This window comes from Giraffa tippelskirchi, chromosome 12, assembly GCF_054371585.1.
Source record: "Giraffa tippelskirchi isolate mGirTip1 chromosome 12, T2T-mGirTip1v1.2.pri, whole genome shotgun sequence".
Lineage (NCBI taxonomy): Eukaryota > Metazoa > Chordata > Mammalia > Artiodactyla > Giraffidae > Giraffa > Giraffa tippelskirchi.
This window is the reverse complement of record NC_137286.1, coordinates 41,933,704-41,955,104: the sequence shown is the minus strand read 5'-3', so window position 1 is coordinate 41,955,104 and position 21,401 is coordinate 41,933,704.

The window sequence follows — 21,401 nt, the reverse complement described above, 5'->3', positions numbered from 1 at the left end:
TAGCTGGGTAAGGTTTAGTGTGAGGTAGAGTAATTGGCTCGTCTTGACTAATAAGTTCTTGGAAAGCAAAAAGCATAAGAGTTAAGCTACTTTATGTGATTCTCAAAATTCTCATCTAAATCCATTATTTGACAGAATCTTCTATTTTAAAAAATTTTCCATTTTTATTTCACTTATTTTTTGTTCCTTATTGTTTTTGTAGCTAGCCATCAACAACTTTTAAGTTGAAGTATAGTTTATTTACAATACTATTTGGGGAGATACAAAATAGTGATTCAATATTTTTATAGATTATACTCCATTTAAAAGTATTACAAATAAAGGCTATATTTCTTTGTGCTATATAATACATCCTTATGGCTTATTGATTTCATACACAGTCATTTCTATCTCTTAATCCCCTACACCTCTCTTGCCCCTCCCACCGCCCTCTCCCCACTGGTAAACACTAGTTCTCTATATCTGTGAGTCTGTTTCCATTTCATAGATAAGTTCATTGGTGTCATACTTTAGATTTCACATATAAGTGATATTATATGGTATTGCTCTTTTTCTGACTTACATCACTTACTATGATAATCTCTAGAATTATATTGCTGAAAATGTCATTATGTTAATTGCCTTTATAGCTAATTAGGTATATATTTCATATATGAAAAACTATGTATTTTAAATATGAAATCCTAGGTATATATTTCATATATGAAAACAGGTATATTATTTCATATATGAAAATATACATATATGTTTGCAGAGTACACTCATTTGCAATTGTTCTATAACCAAAAGAAGGAAAATTTTACTATAACTCATAATGATATGAAAATTTAACTATAACTCATAATTTGTACAACTTGGGCTTGGTAAAATATGAGTTTTGCCAACCCTTCCAGGGCAATAGTTCTCAAACTTCAGTTTGCTTCAGTGCCTCAGATTCACCTGGAAGGCTTATTAACTAAAATTGTTAGTTGGCAGTTCCAGAACTTCTGATTTAGAAGATTTGCAAATACCAGTCCAGGGACCATAATGAAAATCATTGTTGTGCCTTTTGACTAATGCTTTTAGAGACTTAAGATAACCCTTCTAACTCAAGTACACTGTCTTACATCTTAATATGTACAAAAGACTTAATTTGAAACTAGAAGATCGCTGCTGCCGCTGCTGCTGCTGCTAAGTCGCTTCAGTCGTGTCCGACTCTGAGCGACCCCATAGATGGCAGCCCATCAGGCTCCTCTGTCCCTGGGATTCTCCAGGCAAGAACACTGGAGTGGGTTGCCATTTCTTTCTCCAAGCAGATTGCTAAATGATTTCTAGTTATAGAGCACTGCGAACAGAAATCACGTGTAGGCATCAAAACTAATGAAAATAAAATATTTTGTCAGAGAACATTGACAGAAGCATCTTAAGTAAAAAAAAAAAATTATCTTATATTGAGATTAATTGCCTTGACTTCACTGATAAATTCTTTCTAAAGCATAAAAGAGTAAAACTACTTAATGTGATTTTTTAAAATCTCATTAAAATCAGTATCTTGATGGAGTCTTCCATTTTTAAGAATTTCCCATTTCATTTTGCTATTTTGCTGAGTAGTATTCAATATATTTCATATATGGCAATATAGGTACATGTGTATTACGTGAAAATATTAGTATATATCCCTTATATGACAATATAGGTATATATCTCATATATAAAAATAAAGGTATATATGTCACACATAAAATGAGGTAGATATTTTTACATCATAAAATTAAAACCTTTCTAAGAATTAAAGCCTTTAATTGTGTGGATCACAACAAACCGTGGAAAACTCTTAAAGAGAGAGGATAGCAGACCACCTTACCTGCCTCCAGAGAAGCTTGTACGTAGGTCAAGAAACAACAGTTAGAACCAGACGGGCACAACGGACTAGTTCAAGATTGGGAAAGGAGGACGTCAAGACTATATATTGTGATTCCACTTACGTAGCTTACATGCAGAGTAACATCAAGTGAAATGCCAGGTGGAATGAAACAAAAGCTCGAGTCAAGATGTTGGGAGAAATATCTACAACTTCAGATATGCAGATGACACCACCCTAATGGCAGAAAGCAAATAGTCTATGCTGCAAGGTAGTATTGGCAAAATGTTACAGAAAAGGGCAGGAAAGCAGTACCTACTGTATCATGTCCAACCTCCCTGATGTGGGATGCTATCCCATCCCTGGAGGCTGGGCAGGCTTGGGTCCCACTGCTGAACTCGGGTGGGGTTGACACAGCGTGGCAGGGTACCCTTCATTGAACACTTTTGAAAGGTCCACTGTGTGCTCTGTCTGGCTAGGACAAGAGTCCCGCCTGGCATCAAGGTCCGAAGGAATTTTAAGGCAAAATTCAGCTAGCCTCAACCTCCCCCGGTGCTGGAGATCAGGGTCCAAGCCTCCTTCCTGAGCGTGCAGCCTCCCAGCACCTAAGCACCCTCAGCAGTGTACTGTGGACCCTGAAGGGATTAGTCTGGACGTGGTGTTTGTGTGATGCTTTAGGGGGAGAAAGTAGTGAGATTCAAGCCCCTTCCTGTTCGCTCAGGCACATTCTACTCTATTTCACAGCCCAGGAAGCCAACTTGCCCTCAGCCTCTGGCTGCTCTCAGGCACCAAGCTGAGCCCGAAAAGTGCTGCCGCCTTGTGGACATTTCCTGGAACTACAAGTTGATCGTTCTTGCTCACAGGCACCGCAGTTCACAAGGCCTGGGGTTCTGTGAATGACAGCCGCCGTCAGGAAACGTCCCGCGGCCGGCGCGGGAGAAATAAATTCCAAACACAGCCGACTTTCAGGAAGCCAATTCCCAAAGCTAAATTGTCCTTACACTCTTTAAGGAAAAATAAAGAACACAAACCTAAACCTCCCCCACCAAACAAGATGCTCAGCATTCCAAATCGCTGCAGAAATGGCAATCGAAAAGACGATGGGAAATCAAATCCCACCACTCACAATGGCCAATGTCACAAATTTGCAACAATAAATTTGGGATGGAGTATGGGGAACAAAGAATTGCCCTTAGCTCTAGGTGGGAATATACATCGGCAGCAGCCAGTATCATGGCCAGTCTCCGAATCCCTGAAAAAAAAAAAAAAATCAAGTCCTGCTAAGCCAAGGATCAGACATGTGCCCACTTTGGCCTGTATCCCGAGAAAGCCATCGATCAAAAGGCACAAGCGCCGCAACAAACCTCCAGCACGACTTCCAGTAGCCGAGACACACAACCACAAAATCTCTAACCAGAAGTTAGAGCTTAAACAAGAAGTGTACATATATACAGCAGACTATTTCTTACTCATTAAAAATCACCACTGAAATTAGGGAATTAGGTTCCTGGGAGCCACAGGGATGGACCTTGAAGATCATACACTAAGGGGAATCAGTCAGGCAGAGGAAGACTATGGTATACGAGCTACAGTCCAGGCAAAATAAAAATAGATATGCAGGTCAACAAATTTACAACCCAAAAAGAGACTGCCCAGGAAACCAACTTTCCCTGAGGCTCTGGTTGCCCCAGGAACCAAATATGGGTATGCAAAAATGCTATCGCCTATTGAACTCTGTAACTAGAACTTGATCACCAGTTGTCCTCAGGAAATGTCACGGTGTGGATACTGGAGAAATAAATTCCAAACACAGTTGACTTTCAGAAAGCCACCTGCCAAACAAACCCAAACCTCCACCACAGGACAAAATGCTCTGCATCCATAATTGCTGCAGGAATGCCAATCAAAATGACAATGGGAAATCAAATTCCACTAGTCACAATGGCCATCCTCACAAGTCTACAAACAATAAATGTATGCCTCAAAAAAAAAAAAACCTATCAAGACAGGTTACAACGTGGGATCTCACATTCCCACATTTGGGCCTATATGTTGAGCAAACCATCAACCAAAAGGTACATGAACCCCAACAAATACTGCAGGACTACTTCCAATAGCCAAGACATACAACCAGCAAAATCTCCACCGAGATTAAAGCTTAAGCAAGGTGTTGTACATATATACGGTAGACTATTTGTACATATATACGGTAGACTATGTCTCACTCCTAAAAAACCACCACTGAAGTTAGGGAATTATGACACTGGGAGCCACAGGGACGGACCTTGAAGGATCATGCACCAAGGGAACTCAGTCAGGCAGAGGAGGTCTATGATATGTGACATACTTGCCAGGAAAAATAAAAATAGACATACAAGGCAACAAGTTTACAATCCAAAGAGGGACTCTGAGCATTCCAAGTCAAACAAAGGGTTCCAGAAGCAAAAAAATTGAAGGGCCTGGAATGAATTAGGAGCTAGAAACCTACAAAGACAAGAAATCTGTATTTGTAATAGATAATCCACAGGGATTATCCTCTTCCTTCCTTCCACATATAAACAGAAATACGTATCTCTAACCTACACAAAGAAATCGTTATCTCTGAGATAATTCACAAAAAATGATCTACTACCTTCCTTGTTGGTATCACAGAAGTGTATCTGAGATAGATGTTCCACGAGGACCTGATGATCAGCACTTCACTGGAACTTCTATGGCAAAGGTCCAAAAAAAGAAAAAATAGAGATACCTCATAGATATGTAATATTGAATCAGGCAGCTGTACGCTGACAACAATCACAACACCGAAAATCAACTATTCTGCAAAGAAGCATCGGCAAGAGGTTAAAGAAAAGGTAAGAAAAGGAGTGCCTGCTCTTTTATCTACCTCCCTGACTTGGGATGCAATCCCATCCTTGAAGGTCGGGCAGGCTGGGGTCCCACTGCTGGACTACGGAGGGGTTGACACAGCCTGGCACAGTGCCCTTCATTGAACGCTTTTTAAAGGACTACTATCTGCTACGTTCTGGAGTAGGAAATGGCAACCCACTCCAGTATTCTTGCCTGGAGAAGTCCACGCACAGAAGCCTGGCAGGCTACAGTCCATGAGGTTGCAAAGAGCTGGACACAACTGAAGTGACCTAGCACATCTGCTACGTTCTGGGGGTGGGGGGATCAGAGTCCCACATGGCATGAAGGCCTCCAGGAATTTGAAGGCAAAATTCAGCGAGCCACCACCTCTCCTGGCACTGGGGTTCCCAGCACAAGCCTCTTTGCTGAGAGGGCAGCCTCCTAGGCACCTAAGCGCCCTCAGCAGTGTGCTCTGGACCCGGAAGGCGTTAGTCTGGACAGGATGCTTGTGTGAAGTTTTAGGGGGGAAAAGTAGTGAGTCTCAAGCCCTTTCCTGCTTGCTCAGGCACATTCCACTCTATTTCACACCCCAGCAAGCCAACCTGCCCTAAGGATCTGGCTGCCCCAGGAACCAATGTTGGGCAGGTGAAAGTGCTGCCTCCTTGTGGACATTTTCCGTAACTACAACTTGATCACCAGTGCACGCAGACACCTCCCTCAATTCACGAGGGCTGTGGTTCAGTTAATTGTCGGCTACCCTCAGGAAATGCCGTGGGGCAGGTATTGCAGAAATATATTCAAAACCAGCCAACTCTCAGGAAGCCAATTGCCAAAGGTAAATTGTCCTCACATCCTTTAAACAAAAAAAACTAAAAAACAAAATCAAATGTCCGCCACAAGACAAGATGCTCAGCATCCGTAATAGCTGCAGGAATGCCAATCAAAATGACAATGGGAAATCAAATCCCACCAATCACAATGGCTGTTGTCAAAATTCGACAAACTGTAAATACAGGAGACAGAATGGAAGGAAAGGAATCCCCTAAGCTGTTGGCGGAAAGATACATTGCCTACAGTCAGTATATGGACAGACTCCGAATGTTCAAAAAAAGCTATCAAGAAGGTCTAAGGTGGAAAAAGTGAGGCTATCAAGAAGAGCGTGTGTGTGATGCTTTAAGAGGAAAAAGCAGTGAGACACAAGCCCTTCAGTGGTTGCTCAGGCACATTTCACTCTGTTTCACAGCCAGGAAGCCGACTTTCCTGAAGCCGACTTTCCTGAAGCTTCTGCTTGCCCCAAGAACCAGAGGTGGGCATCAAAAAGTGCTGCCGAAGATAAATTCCAAACACGAACGACTTTTAGGAAGCCAACTGCCACAGGTCTATTTTCCTCACACCCTTAAAGGGTAAAAAAAACCCCAACAAACCCCATACCTCCACCTAGGACAGGATGCTCAGCAGCCCTAATCATTACAGGAGGAATGCCAATCAAAATGGCAAATAGAAATCAAATCCCACCTGTCAGAATGGCCATCCTCAAGTCTACAAACAATAAATGCAGGAGTGAGTTTGGAGTAAGAGGAAGCCTCCTACACCATCAGTGGGAACGTACATTAGCAACAACCACAATAAGCAACAATGTCTGCTGAATAAAAGCTATCAAGACACTAAGCCTAGGATTTGACATTATCACAGCTGAGCTTATATTATCCTATATGAAATGTAGAAAATTCTACTTTCATATATGAAATATTCAACTGCATTTTCAACTATGATATATAGAAATTTCTATTTTCATATATGAAATTTGCAACTAACTTTTCATTTATGAAATATAGAAAATTCTTTCACATATGAAATATGCACCTGTATTTTCACCTATGAGATATAGAAAATTCTCTATTCATATATGAAACATGCACCTATATTTACATCTGTGAAATATAGAAAATTCTTTCATATATGAAATGTGTACACATATTTTCATCTGTGAAATATAGAAAATTCTCTTTTCATACATGAAATACACACATATATTTTTTCTGACATGTGAAAAAATGTTTTCATTTATGAAATATGGGAAGTTCTATTTCTATGTATGACATGTACCCATATTTTTATGAGAAATATGGAAAATTCTATGTTCATCTATGTATATGCACCCATGTCATATATGAAATATCAAAAATTCTATTTTCATATGAAATACATACTCATAGCTTCACATATGAAATATCAAAAATTCTATTTTCATGTATGAAATACGTGCCCATGTTTTCATATATGTAATATAGAAAATTCTATATTCATCCATAAAATATACATCCATGTTTTCATATATGAAACATTAAAAATTCCATTTTCATCCATGAAATATATACTCATGTGTTCATATATGACATATAGAAAGTTCTATTTCCATCCTTGAAATATGCACCCATGATTTATGTATGAAATACAGAAAATTCTATTTTCATAGAAGAAATATACACTCATGTTTCCATAAATAAAATTTTGAAAATTTCATTTTGGTCCATGAAATATGCACCCATGATTTCATATATAAATTATAGAAAACTATATTTTCATTCATAAAATATGCACCCATTTCTTCATATATGAAATATTGAAAATTCTATTTTTCATCCATGAAATATGTACCCATATTTTTAGATATGAAAATTCATGCACACTTTCATATAATAGAGAAAATTCTATTTTTAGACATGAAATATGCACACGCTTTCATACATGAAATATAGAAAATTGTATTTTCATTCGTTAAATTTGCACTCACGTCTTCATGTAGGATACACTGTTGTTCAGTCTCTCCGTCATGTCTGACTGCAATCCCATGGACTGCAGCAGCACGCTAGGCTTCCCTGTCCCTCACCATGTCCAGGAGCTTTGCCCAAGCTCACGTCCGTTGAATCTGTAATGCTATTCGTCCTCTATATGAATGTTAGATGCATCCAACAATCTTGTCCTCAGATATGAAACATTTACCTGATTTAGGCTTCCATCCCATTCCTGGAGCCTCAGCAGGCTGTTTTCATGGCCGGACTGTAGTGGGGCTGTAGCCTATCAGGCTCCTCTGTCCGTGGGATTCTCCAGACAAGAATACTGGAGTGAGTAGCCATTTCCTTCTCCGGGAGATCTTCTGGACCCAGGGATTGAACCTGGGTAGACTCTTTACCGTCTGAGCCACCAGGGAAGCTCTTGCTCTTCATTAAGGCCCCTCTTAAATTTGTACTTTCTGGTTTGATCTGGCAGGGACCACAGTCCCTAGGGCACACAACTGATGCTGTCCTGACACTTTGGCCTCAACGACCTTGGAAAAGTCACCTAGCTTCCACATCTTCTGGTGCTGGGGTCCCGGCTCAAGCCTCCTTCCTGAGAGTGCAACCTCAGGGTACTGTGGTCCAAGCTGAGATTAGTCTTCAGGAAAGGGGTGAAGCTTTAGGGGGAAGAAGTATTGAGACTAAGCCCTTGGGTGTTTGCTCAGGTACACTCCACACTAATTCACAGCCTAGGAAGCCAGCTCTTCCTCAGGCTCTAGTTGCCCGAAGAATGATTTGGGTGTGGGAAAGTGCCGCCGCCTTGTGGACATTTTCTATAACTACAACTTGACCACCTGCGCTTACCGGTACCTCCAACTTAACTGACTTCAGGGGCTGTTAATGACAGCTGCCTTCGGGAAAGGTCCTGGGGAGAATATTGCAGAAAAAAATATAAACACAACTGATTTTCAAAAAATCAACTAAACTGGTAAATTTTCCTCACAACCATGAAGGAGAAAAAAACAAAAACTTACTGTCACAGAATAGGATGCAGAGCGTCCCTAATTATTACAGGAGGAATGCCAGCCAAAATGACAACGAGAAATCAAATTTCACCAGACTGGCCATCCTCACAAGTCTACAAACAATAAATGCAAACTAAACCTACCATTTGACATTCCCACACTTGGGCCTATATCCCAGGAAAACCATATTTCAAGAAGTTGTATGCACCCCAACGTTCACTTCAGCACTAGTTAAAACAGCCTGAACGCAGACCCAGCAAAATGTCCAGCTTCAGATTAAGGCTTAAAAACAATGCAATACATACAGAAAATGAACTATTACACAGGCATGAAAAACTACTACTGAAATCATGAAATTATGCCACTGGTAGTCACAGAGATAGATCTTGGAGGATCATACACTAAGTTAAGCCAGCCAGCCAGAGGAAGACTAGCATGCGATGTCCCTTCTAGGTAAAGGAAATAAAGAGATACAAAGGAATTCAATTACAACATAAAGAGAGACTCAGAGAATTCAAACACAAAGAATTCCAAACAAACAATAAATAAATAAAACCAAAGGACCAGGGATGAATTAGGAAGTCAGGACTAACATATGCACAAAAATGTGTATGTTAGTAGATAATTCACAAGGATTATCCCCTTCCTTTCTTTGTTCCACAGAAATCTGTATCTCTACCGTATCCATAGAAATCTGTATATGTAACAGATACCCTGCAAGGACACGATGTTCAGCCCAGGAAACTTTGCTCCACTTTGCAATAACTTCTACAGCAGATGAATCTGAAAAAGAATACATATGCTTTACATACATGTCATAGCTCACTCAGGTGGCTGGATACTGACAGCAGGCGCAACACTGCACAACGACTATACTCCAGCATACCACAGGCATGAAATTAAAGAATAAAAAAGAAAAGCCTTGCCTAGTTTATTCCTGCTGACTTTCCTGACCCCGGCTGCTATCCCATCACTGCAGCCTGAGCAGGCTTCAGTCCATGTGGGGTTGAAACCATCAGAGAGGATGCTCTTAATTGAGCCCCTCTTAAGCTTGTACCTCTGGTTTGCTCTGACAGGGACCATAGTCCCTAATGCACCCAAAGGATGTTGTGACAACTGTCTGGCCTCAATAATGCCACCTAGTTTTCAGTTCTCCTGGTGCTGGGGTTCACAGCTTAAGCCTCTTTCTTGAGAGTGAAGCCTCCTAGCACCTCAGCAGGGTGCTGTGGCCCCAGGTGGGATAAGGAAAGTCTGAGGAAAGGGGTGAAGTTTTAGGGGGAACAAGTAGTGAGACACAAGCCCTTGGGAGCTTGCTCAGGCACATTCCACTCCAGTTCACAGCCTAGGAAGCCAACTCTTCCTTAGGTTCTGGTTGCCCCAAGAACCAGAGTTGGGAATGAAAAACTGCTGCCACCATGTGGACATTTTCTGTAACTACAACTTGACCGCCTGTGCTTACCTGCCGGGCTCCTCTGAACATGGGATTTCCCAGGCAAGAATATTGGAGTGGGTTGCCATTCCCTTCTCCAGGGGATCTTCCAGACCCTGGGATCGACCCTGGGTCTCCTGAATTGCAGGCAGATTCTTTACCATCTGAGCCACCAGGGAAGCCTAACCTGTGCTTACTGGCACCTTCAATTCACAAGACTTTGGGGGTGTTAATGACAGTTGCCCTCGGGGAAAGTCCTAGGGAGAATATTGCAGAAATAGATTACAAACACAACCCACTATCAAAGAGTTAACTGCAACAGGTATATTTTCTTTGCAACCATGAAAGAGGAAAAAAAAAGAAAAAACCATACCTTCACAGGACAAGATGCTCAACACCCTGAATTATTACAGGAGGAATGCCAATCAAACCACAACAGGAAATCAAATGACACCAGTTCGAATGACCGTCCTCACAAGGCTACAAACAATAAATGGGGGAGAGGGCCAGGAGGAGAGGGAACTCCCCTACACGGTTGGTGGGAAGGGACACTGGCAATAGCCACTAGAAAAGACAGTCTTCACATGCCAAAAAAAAAAAACTTTCAAGGGAGCTATGTCTAGGATCTGACATTCTCACTTCTGGGCCTGGTATCCTGATAAAACCATCATTCAAAACGACACACACACCCCAACGTTCACTGAAGCACTACTTACAAAAGCTGAGACACACACCTGACCAAAATGTCCACTGACAGATCAAAGCTCAAAGGAGATGCGGTACATACAGGCATGTAGAACTTCGCTCAACCTTCTGCACTAAATTCTATGGAAAAAGAATCCATAGAAGAACAGACATCCTGTGTGTATATGTCAATACTGAATCAAGTGCTGTACACTGACAGTAAGCACAAAACTACAAACTGACTATATTCCAACATAGGATTGGCATGAGGAAAAGAAAAGAAAAAAAACAATGCCAAGTTTATTCCTTGCAGCCTCCCTCTCTTGGGCTGCTGTCGCATCCCTGGAGCCTGAGCAGGCTGTGTCTCATATCTGAACTGGGATGGAGTCAAGACAGCTAGGTGGAGACAACCAAAATTTTAAAAGAGATGGGTCACCCTGTCATTTTGGCCCCACTATATAGCACAGCCAAGACAGGGAATCAAGTTAATTGCAGAAGAAGAGATGAATGGATACAGACAATGGGGTATATACACACAATACAATATTTCTCAATAATAAAGAAGTAGGAAATAAAGCCATGTTCAGCCACGGGAAAGAAAGTAGAGATGATCATTCCAAGTGAATTAAGGCAGACAGGGAGAGACAAGTATCATATGATGTCACTCCTAAGTGGAATCTAAAGATGCATAAAAATGAATTTTTTGCCTGGAGACACTGCCTCACAGACTTAGAAATTTCCAGTCACCAAGATATAAAGATATGCGGCATGGAGAAATGAGCAACTTCAGACTAATATATGTCCAATACTGTTTATAAAATAAATGACCAGGACCCACTGTATAACACAAGGAACCTTACTCCATACTCTGTAACAATCTATATGGGAAAAAACCAAAATATATACACATTTGTGTTAAATATATACACGTTTGAAACAAGTTGTGGTAGAAGGGAAAAAAACACCCACAAGATAGTAATTCACCTACATACTCCAGTTCAGATGGTGGGAAAAAACAGAAAAAACAAAAAAGAAATGCTGACTCTGATCAGAGACATAGAAGTAAAGAACAGACTTTTGGCCTCAGTGGGAGAAAGGTGAGGATGGGATGATTTGAGAGAGAAAATAGCAATGAAACATGTACATTACCATATGTAAAACAGATGACCAGCGCAAGTTCAATGAAGCAGGGCACCCAAAGCTGGTGCCCTGGGACAACTCAGAGGGATGGGATGGGGAGGGAGGTGAGGAGTGTTCGGGACGTGGGGGACACATGTATACCTGTGCTGACTCATGTTGATGTATGGCAAAAACCATCACAATATTGTAAAGTACTTATTCTCCAACTAAAATAAAATTAATTAAAAAAAATAAAAAATTTTAAAAGGCAAAAAAAAAAGTCTTTAAGTAGGAAAGGGTCAAAAAAAAAAAAAAAAAAAGGCTGGTGTCACATCCCTGGAGCCCGATTGGCTTGGGTCCCAAGGCTGGAGTGTCCTGGGGCTCAGAGAGCTGGGAGCATGTGGCAGGCTGTGTGCCTCCACGATGGACCTGGAGTGCCCGTTGTCCTCCAGACGCAGGCGGGATAATTTAAGGGATTGGAATTAACATACACACATTAATATACATCAAATAGATGATCAACAAGTACCTATTGATTAGCATAGGGAAATTTATTGAACACACTCTAATCACCTATATGAAAAAAGAACCCAGATGAGAATAGATTAATATTATGTATTAATATTAACTGTGGAAAATTCTGAAAGAGATGGGAATACCAGACCACCTGGCCTGCCTCTTGAGAAATCTGTATGCAGGTCAGGAAGCAACAGTTAGAACTGGACATGGAACAACAGACTGGATCCAAATAGTAAAAGGAGTACGTCAAGGCTGTATATTGTCACCCTGCTTATTTAACTTATATGCAGAGTACATCGTGAGGAATGCTGGGATGGATGAAGCACAAGCTGGAATCAAGATTGCTGGGAGAAATATCAATAACCTCAGATATGCAGATGACAGCACCCTTATGGCAGAAAGTGAAGAAGAACTAAAGAGCCTCTTGATAAACGTGAAAGAGGAGAGTGAAAAAGTTGGCTTAAAGCTCAACATTTAGAAGACTAAGATCATGGCATCCAGTCCCATCATTTCATGGGAAATAGATGGGGAAACAGTGGAAACTGTGGTTGACTTTAATTTTGGGGGCTCCAAAATCACTGCAGATGGTGACTGCAGCCATGAAATTAAAAGACACTTACTCCTTGGAAGGAAAGTTATGACCAACCTAGACAGCATATTAAAAAGCAGAGACATTACTTTGCCAACAAAGGTCCATCTAGTCAAGGCTATGGTTTTTCCAGTAGTCATGTATGGATGTGAGAGTTGGACTATAAAGAAAGCTGAGCACTGAAGAATTGATGCTTTTGAACTGTGGTATTGGAGAAGACTCCTTGGACTGCAAGGAGATCCAACCAGTCCATCCTAAAGGAGATCAGTCCTGGGTGTTCAGTGGAAGGACTGATCTTGAAGCTGAAACTCCAATACTTTGGCCATCTGATGCGAAGAACTGCCTCATTGGAAAAGACCCTGATGCTGGGAAAGATTGAGGGCAGGAGGAGAAGGGGATGACAGAGGATGAGATGGTTGGATGGCATCACTGACTCAATGGACATGAGTTTGGGTAAACTCCGGGAGTTGGTGATGGTCGGGGAAGCCTGGCATGCAGCAGTCCATGGGGTCGCAAAGAGTCGGACACAACTAAGCAACTAAACTGAACTGATATAATCAGTTTACATCAGATTAATATAACTGAACCAAGTTCCTGTACACTTGAAACAAATAAATACAAATCACTAATACAGCTAAATATGAACAACAACAAAAAACTCATAATAAAACATCTCCCAAAGATCTAAATGCACATTTCTCCAGAGAGGTCCAGAGGTCCGGAGACGTCCTAAGGATGACCATAAAGCACATAAAAAGATACTCAGCATCATGAGTTCCTAGAGAAAAACAATCAAATGTTCAATGAGATGTCACCTCACACTGATCAGAATGGCCCCATCAAAAAACCTATAGCAGTGAATTCTGCAGAGGGTGTGAAGAGAAGGCAACCCTCCTTCTCTTGGTAGGAATATAAAATGATACACCCACTAGGGGATACATTATGGCGGGTCTTAAAAAACTAAACACAGAAGTACCAGGTGATGCAGCAATTTCATACCTAGCCTTAGATACAGAAAAAACCAAAATTTAAAAACACACCTGCACCCCAAAGATCATGGCAGCACTAGGTACAATAGCCAAGACAAGGAAGCAACTCGAGTATATGAGGACAGAGGGACGGATACAGGAAACGGGGTACATGTACCCAGTGCAGTCTCACTCAGACATACAGAAGGATGAACAGTGCCGTTTCCAGTTACAGGGAAGAAACCAGAGATGATCATACTACGTGAAGTGAGTGAGACAGGGAAAGACAGATATCATAGAATTCCCTTCTGGTGGAATCTAAAAATGGATACAAATGAATTTCATTACAAAAGAGAAACAGATTCACAGGCTTAGGAAAGAAAGTTATTGTTGCCAAAATGGAAAGGAGGGAGCAGGGAATAATTACCTGGTTCAGATCAATATATAAACCTTAAAACAGGTGCTGTTGTTTTTCAGTCGCTCAGTCGTGTCCGACTCTTTGTGACCCCATGTTCTGCAGCCCATCAGGTTTCTCTGTCCATGGAATTCTCCAGGCAAGAATACTGAGGTGGGTTGCTGTTTCCTTCTCCAGGGGATCTTCCCAACCCAGGGATCGAATCCATGTCTCCTGCAAGTCTGTATACCTAAATATATATACCTAAAAGAAACAAAACACCAGAAATAAACTCTGCTCCAATATAAAATAACAAATTACAAATTAAGTTACCTGAGTTCGGTCTAGGGGACAGCAGACAGTGGTGACCCCTATGATTAGCTGTGAGATATGCTGTGATACTAATATGACAGCATCAAAGATTTTCACTCAGCAGAAACAGAGCAGCAACCCGCCCAGAGGTGCCTGACCCCATACGGATGCAACAAGGTGAAGGGAAGAGGAAGGAGCACAGGTTCATCAGGGCAACACCCTCAATTCAGACGGTAGGAATCTCTGAGGGGACAAGACACACTGCAGGTAAAGAGCAGATATGGGGTCTCCGGGTACAGGATCCTGACCCATGTGGAGGGGGTGAGACCCACACAATCCCCAGACCTGGGATCGCATGACCCTTGGTTAGGACACCAGGTCTCTGCTGGTTGGGCCCCTAAGGTGGAAGCGAGTGGGTTCCTGTAACCTCCTGGGATGGTAGAAAGAGGTAGGGTCGTCCTCCTCTCTTCCCTTTGGTTCTGTGTGATAGTAACTGTTTTATACAGCTGTCATGATGATGTTGAACACACTACCTTGGTCCTGGCAGGCTCGGTCCTTTCTTGTTCCACTGAGGTGTTGAGAAAACACGCCAGACGCAGGGCTGGGAGAGGAGAGGCAGGTCTGCTCTCTGCTGAGGAGGGACGGTCGTTTGGAATGAGAGCGCAGCAGGACCTCACCTATTCCCCATCGGATATTTGCCTGATCCGTGTGCCCTGCAATCAACTAACCAGGTGAACCTGCCTCCCTTCCCGCCAGGCTCGTCCTGGTAAACCGGAATAATTACCAGGTGGCCACCTGAGGAGTCTCCAGGAGCCCCAGGGAGGGTGAAACGCGCGGGGGTAAAGGGGCAAACAGGCAGAGGCCTGTATAAAGTGAACACCGTAAAGCATGAATTCCTAAACACCAGTGACGCTCTCATGTATTCTTCCTTTTTTCTTATTTTTGGGTGTGTGGTCTCCCCGCACACATGATCCTGACCCAGGCAAACGGGGTGAGACTCACACAGTCCCCAAAGCCCCCACCTGCGGTCACACGTCCCCTCAGGACACCACGGCTGCGCTCAATGGGCCCCCAATGTGTAAACAAGCCAGGTCTCTGGGACCCCCTGGAACCCTAGAAAGAAGTCTAGGGTTGGTCTCCTCTCCCCTCAATTGTCCCTGAGAAGTCAGGCCCCTCCTGTCTGTTTTCACTTTGGTTCTGTGTGATTTTTTGCTGGTTTGAAAGCTCATGCTAGAGGTGAACACACTACCTTGGTTCTGGCAGGTTCTGTCTTTCTTGTCCTGCGGAGGTGCTGAGAAAACAGGAGAGCTGGGCTGGAAGACGAGGGGCAGCTCTGTTCTCTTTGGAGAGTCGACTGGAAGGAGACCACAGCAGCAACCTCACCTGCTCGCTATTGTCTTTTTGGCCAATCCCTGTGCCCCTGGAAGCAATTCACCAGGTGAACCTGCCTCCCTACTCAACCTGAATGTGCTGGAAAATTGAAATAATTACCAGGTATCCCACCTGGTAATCTCCAGGAGCCCCAGGGAAGGTGAACCTGGCATGGGGAAAAGACTGAGAGGCCTCCCGCAGCACTGACCCCCGGGAGGGCCATGGAGCCCCGCTCAGAGAAGAGCACGGTTACCCAGAGAAGCCCACCTCAGCCCCAGACCCCAGACATCTGAGCACTGACATTCAGACGCAGGCACGGAGTTTTCCAGGGCAGAGGCCAGGCCAGGTCTCTACCCAGGTCTCCATGTCCTAGTGCACAGAGCACGAGGTCAGGTCTGAATGTTCCCATTGCAGAAAGCACACGGTCTTCTCTAAACATCATCGGTGTAGACAGGACTTAGAGAGGTCTAAATCTACCATGTAGACAGTACTTGGTCAGGTTCAGATGAGTTTAGGGCTGGTCTCCCAGGAGGCACAGGTCACACACATGCAGGGTCTCTCATCATTGGACAGGGGGCCCACCCTCATGTGGGAACTAGGATGTGCATTTCTTGAAGAAGAAATCATCACCGGGCTCCACACTTCACCCACATCAGGAAACTGAAAGAATCTTGTCATTAAACATTTCAACAGGAAAAACAATAACATTACCAATTTCTGTGTCCACATGATGGTCAGGATCCAGGGGAGATCCAGGAATTTCTCAGAGTGCAGCCCAGTGTCCTGTAAAGACACACAGGAAGTTGCCTGATTCCAGCATCCCCGGCTTCCAGCATGAGGTGACCACGCGGGAAGCCTTCTGGAAACGGATATTTTTTATTAGAATAAAAATATATTGTTGAAATTGCAAGCACACTAGTCATTATTTGTAAACCTAAAATATTCTTCAAAGCTTGGCACTTTGATCTTTGTGATTTCCATTGTTTCCTTTGATTTTCTAGGTGGGAGCAAGGATCACTTCAGACTACTTTCTTCTAATTCTGTTATTTGTTATTACATGAATAAAAGGTCACACTTAAAAAGAAATAAAAGAAAATTCCTGCAAACAGTGACTTAACGAGCACATGAGCTGCAGGTACTTTTTCTTCTAACGGTTTTTCTCCATGAAGAAAACAGAAAACATAGGCCCTCTGATTTTTTGCTTCTCTATTCAAACTGAGCTAGATTGACATTGATATTCATATCAACAAGTAACAGTTTTTGAGGTTTGAAATGTCACACCAGGGAAACAGGACCTGGAGAAAAGGGAATGCTCCTAGGCTGCTGGAGGGAAAGCACATCTGAAAAATAAAGCTAACATTCAATTTGGATTTAATTATGACAATATGTCCTTACATGGACTATGAACTGAGAGTCTAAATATAGCAGACATGTAAAAGCAAATTTGATATCTCAGCTGTAAGAGTAAAGGTTTCCTGTCAGATCTACAGCTGGTATGCACAAATTCTTTAAGAATAGAGCATGTATCTTTTCGAATTAGAGCCTTGTCTGGATGTATGGCTAGAAGTGGCATTGCTGGATCATATGGTAACTCTCTTTTTAGTTTTTTTTGAGGAATTGCCATGCTCTTCGCTACAGTGAGTGCACCATTTACAGTCCCAGCAACAGTGTGGGAGGGTTCCCTTTTCTTCACACCCTCTGCAACACTTGTTATTTGGAGAGTTTTAAATGATGGACATTATGACCAGTTTGAGGTGGTACCTCATTGAAGTTTTGATTTGCATTTCTTAAATAATTAACAATGAGGAGCATTCAGGATGAATCTTTAATTTTCAGATGTGTAAAATAAATTAGGTTTGACATCTCAACTTGACAGTTTTTTCACAGATAAGGATTTGTTACATATTTAGTTATTTCCTTTCTTCTTAGTCTAATTATAGGGACATGCATTATCATGTTACTCAAGGCAATGAGCTCGGTTATGCATCTTTAAGCAGTTATAAAGACGTGCATATGTGTAACGATGTTTTGAATTGATTTAAACATCAAATATTTGTATCAATGATACGTGGACTCTCTTTTTTCTATCGAAAACTGGTGCATTTTAATGAAGAATAGTTGTTTTATGTTGTTGTGTTAGTTCCAGGTATATACCAAAGGGATTCAGTGAGATAAATGACATGTATATTGTATATAATATACCTTATATTTATTATATATAAACATATATAATACACATATATAAAACACACCTACATACATGCTCTCAGATTATTAGGCTATTACAAATATTGACTATAGTTCCCTGTGCTATGCAGGAGGGCCTTGTTTATCTCTTTTATATATAGGAGTGTGGCCCTGTTAATGCCAGATTCCTAATTAATCCCCCATCCCTTTCCCCTTCGGTGACCTTAGGTTTGTTTTTTCTGAGACTGTTTGTCTTGTCAAGAAGTTCATGCGCATCATAGTTTAGAGTCTACTCATAAGTGATATTATATAATATTTGTCTTCCTCTGTCTTCACTTAATGAGCTAATCTCTACATCCATCCATGCTGCTGAAATGGCATTGTCATTTCTTACGACTGAGTAACATTCCGTTATATATTCTATGATATGTGGACCCTTGATTCGGGCCTTACGGATGCTACAGACAGACCTGTTACCATGACCATACTCTCATGGTGAGGGCTAAACCACGATTCCCCAGAAGAAACTTACCTGATGGTCTGGGCCTCCTGGAAGAATTCATCTGACATGGAGCCCTCCCTGATCACCTTAACAGAACATCACACTGCCCCTTCCACCTGCCCAGGTGGACCGCTCCAAATGGGCCACTTCCCAGCTCCTTCAACAGGGTAATCTCTTCACTTTGCAGTTTCCAAATTCCTAATAATGCAAGACAGGCGCACTTTAAGGGGGAGAATAGAAGGCTTTGGGGCTAACAGCTTAACAAGTGACTTATTCTCCGTGAGAATTTAACATTGACAAGATGAAGTACAGCACAACTCTTTTTTAAGTTGCTCATTCAAAAAGAAAACCCTTGATCTGAAGGGCAGAGGGAGGTTTTGATAAAGCTTTTCAATGAAAACTAAAAAAAAAAAACAACCCTCAGTAATGTAGTCTTAGGACCTGTTGGACCACATGGTATTGCTACCAGAACAATGATGTTTCTGAAATAGCTACAATTAGTGACAAGGGGCTTCCCTTGTGGCTCAGCTGGTAAAGAATCCGCCTGCAATGCGGGAGACCTGGGTTCGATCCCTGGGTTGGGAAGATCCTCTGGAGAAGGGAAAGGCTACCCACTCCAGTATTCTGGCCTGGAGAATTCCGTGGACTGTATAGTCCATGGGGTTGCAAAGAGTCAGACATGATTGAGCAACTTTCACTTTCAGTGACAAGAAAGATTAAAGAAACCTTTGCCAACTAGAGTCATCTTGGAAAATCTCGGTGACAAAATGTGCTTAGTGCCCTTAGCTGGGTAAGGTTTAGTGTGAGGTAGAGTAATTGGCTCGTCTTGACTAATAAGTTCTTGGAAAGCAAAAAGCATAAGAGTTAAGCTACTTTATGTGATTCTCAAAATTCTCATCTAAATCCATTATTTGACAGAATCTTCTATTTTAAAAAATTTTCCATTTTTATTTCACTTATTTTTTGTTCCTTATTGTTTTTGTAGCTAGCCATCAACAACTTTTAAGTTGAAGTATAGTTTATTTACAATACTATTTGGGGAGATACAAAATAGTGATTCAATATTTTTATAGATTATACTCCATTTAAAAGTATTACAAATAAAGGCTATATTTCTTTGTGCTATATAATACATCCTTATGGCTTATTGATTTCATACACAGTCATTTCTATCTCTTAATCCCCTACACCTCTCTTGCCCCTCCCACCGCCCTCTCCCCACTGGTAAACACTAGTTCTCTATATCTGTGAGTCTGTTTCCATTTCATAGATAAGTTCATTGGTGTCATACTTTAGATTTCACATATAAGTGATATTATATGGTATTGCTCTTTTTCTGACTTACATCACTTACTATGATAATCTCTAGAATTATATTGCTGAAAATGTCATTATGTTAATTGCCTTTATAGCTAATTAGGTATATATTTCATATATGAAAAACTATGTATTTTAAATATGAAATCCTAGGTATATATTTCATATATGAAAACAGGTATATTATTTCATATATGAAAATATACATATATGTTTGCAGAGTACACTCATTTGCAATTGTTCTATAACCAAAAGAAGGAAAATTTTACTATAACTCATAATGATATGAAAATTTAACTATAACTCATAATTTGTACAACTTGGGCTTGGTAAAATATGAGTTTTGCCAACCCTTCCAGGGCAATAGTTCTCAAACTTCAGTTTGCTTCAGTGCCTCAGATTCACCTGGAAGGCTTATTAACTAAAATTGTTAGTTGGCAGTTCCAGAACTTCTGATTTAGAAGATTTGCAAATACCAGTCCAGGGACCATAATGAAAATCATTGTTGTGCCTTTTGACTAATGCTTTTAGAGACTTAAGATAACCCTTCTAACTCAAGTACACTGTCTTACATCTTAATATGTACAAAAGACTTAATTTGAAACTAGAAGATCGCTGCTGCCGCTGCTGCTGCTGCTAAGTCGCTTCAGTCGTGTCCGACTCTGAGCGACCCCATAGATGGCAGCCCATCAGGCTCCTCTGTCCCTGGGATTCTCCAGGCAAGAACACTGGAGTGGGTTGCCATTTCTTTCTCCAAGCAGATTGCTAAATGATTTCTAGTTATAGAGCACTGCGAACAGAAATCACTTGTAGGCATCAAAACTAATGAAAATAAAATATTTTGTCAGAGAACATTGACAGAAGCATCTTAAGTAAAAAAAAAAAATTATCTTATATTGAGATTAATTGCCTTGACTTCACTGATAAATTCTTTCTAAAGCATAAAAGAGTAAAACTACTTAATGTGATTTTTTAAAATCTCATTAAAATCAGTCTCTTGATGGAGTCTTCCATTTTTAAGAATTTCCCATTTCATTTTGCTATTTTGCTGAGTAGTATTCAATATATTTCATATATGGCAATATAGGTACATGTGTATTACGTGAAAATATTAGTATATATCCCTTATATGACAATATAGGTATATATCTCATATATAAAAATAAAGGTATATATGTCACACATAAAATGAGGTAGATATTTTTACATCATAAAATTAAAACCTTTCTAAGAATTAAAGCCTTTAATTGTGTGGATCACAACAAACCGTGGAAAACTCTTAAAGAGAGAGGATAGCAGACCACCTTACCTGCCTCCAGAGAAGCTTGTACGTAGGTCAAGAAACAACAGTTAGAACCAGACGGGCACAACGGACTAGTTCAAGATTGGGAAAGGAGGACGTCAAGACTATATATTGTGATTCCACTTACTTAGCTTACATGCAGAGTAACATCAAGTGAAATGCCAGGTGGAATGAAACAAAAGCTCGAGTCAAGATGTTGGGAGAAATATCTACAA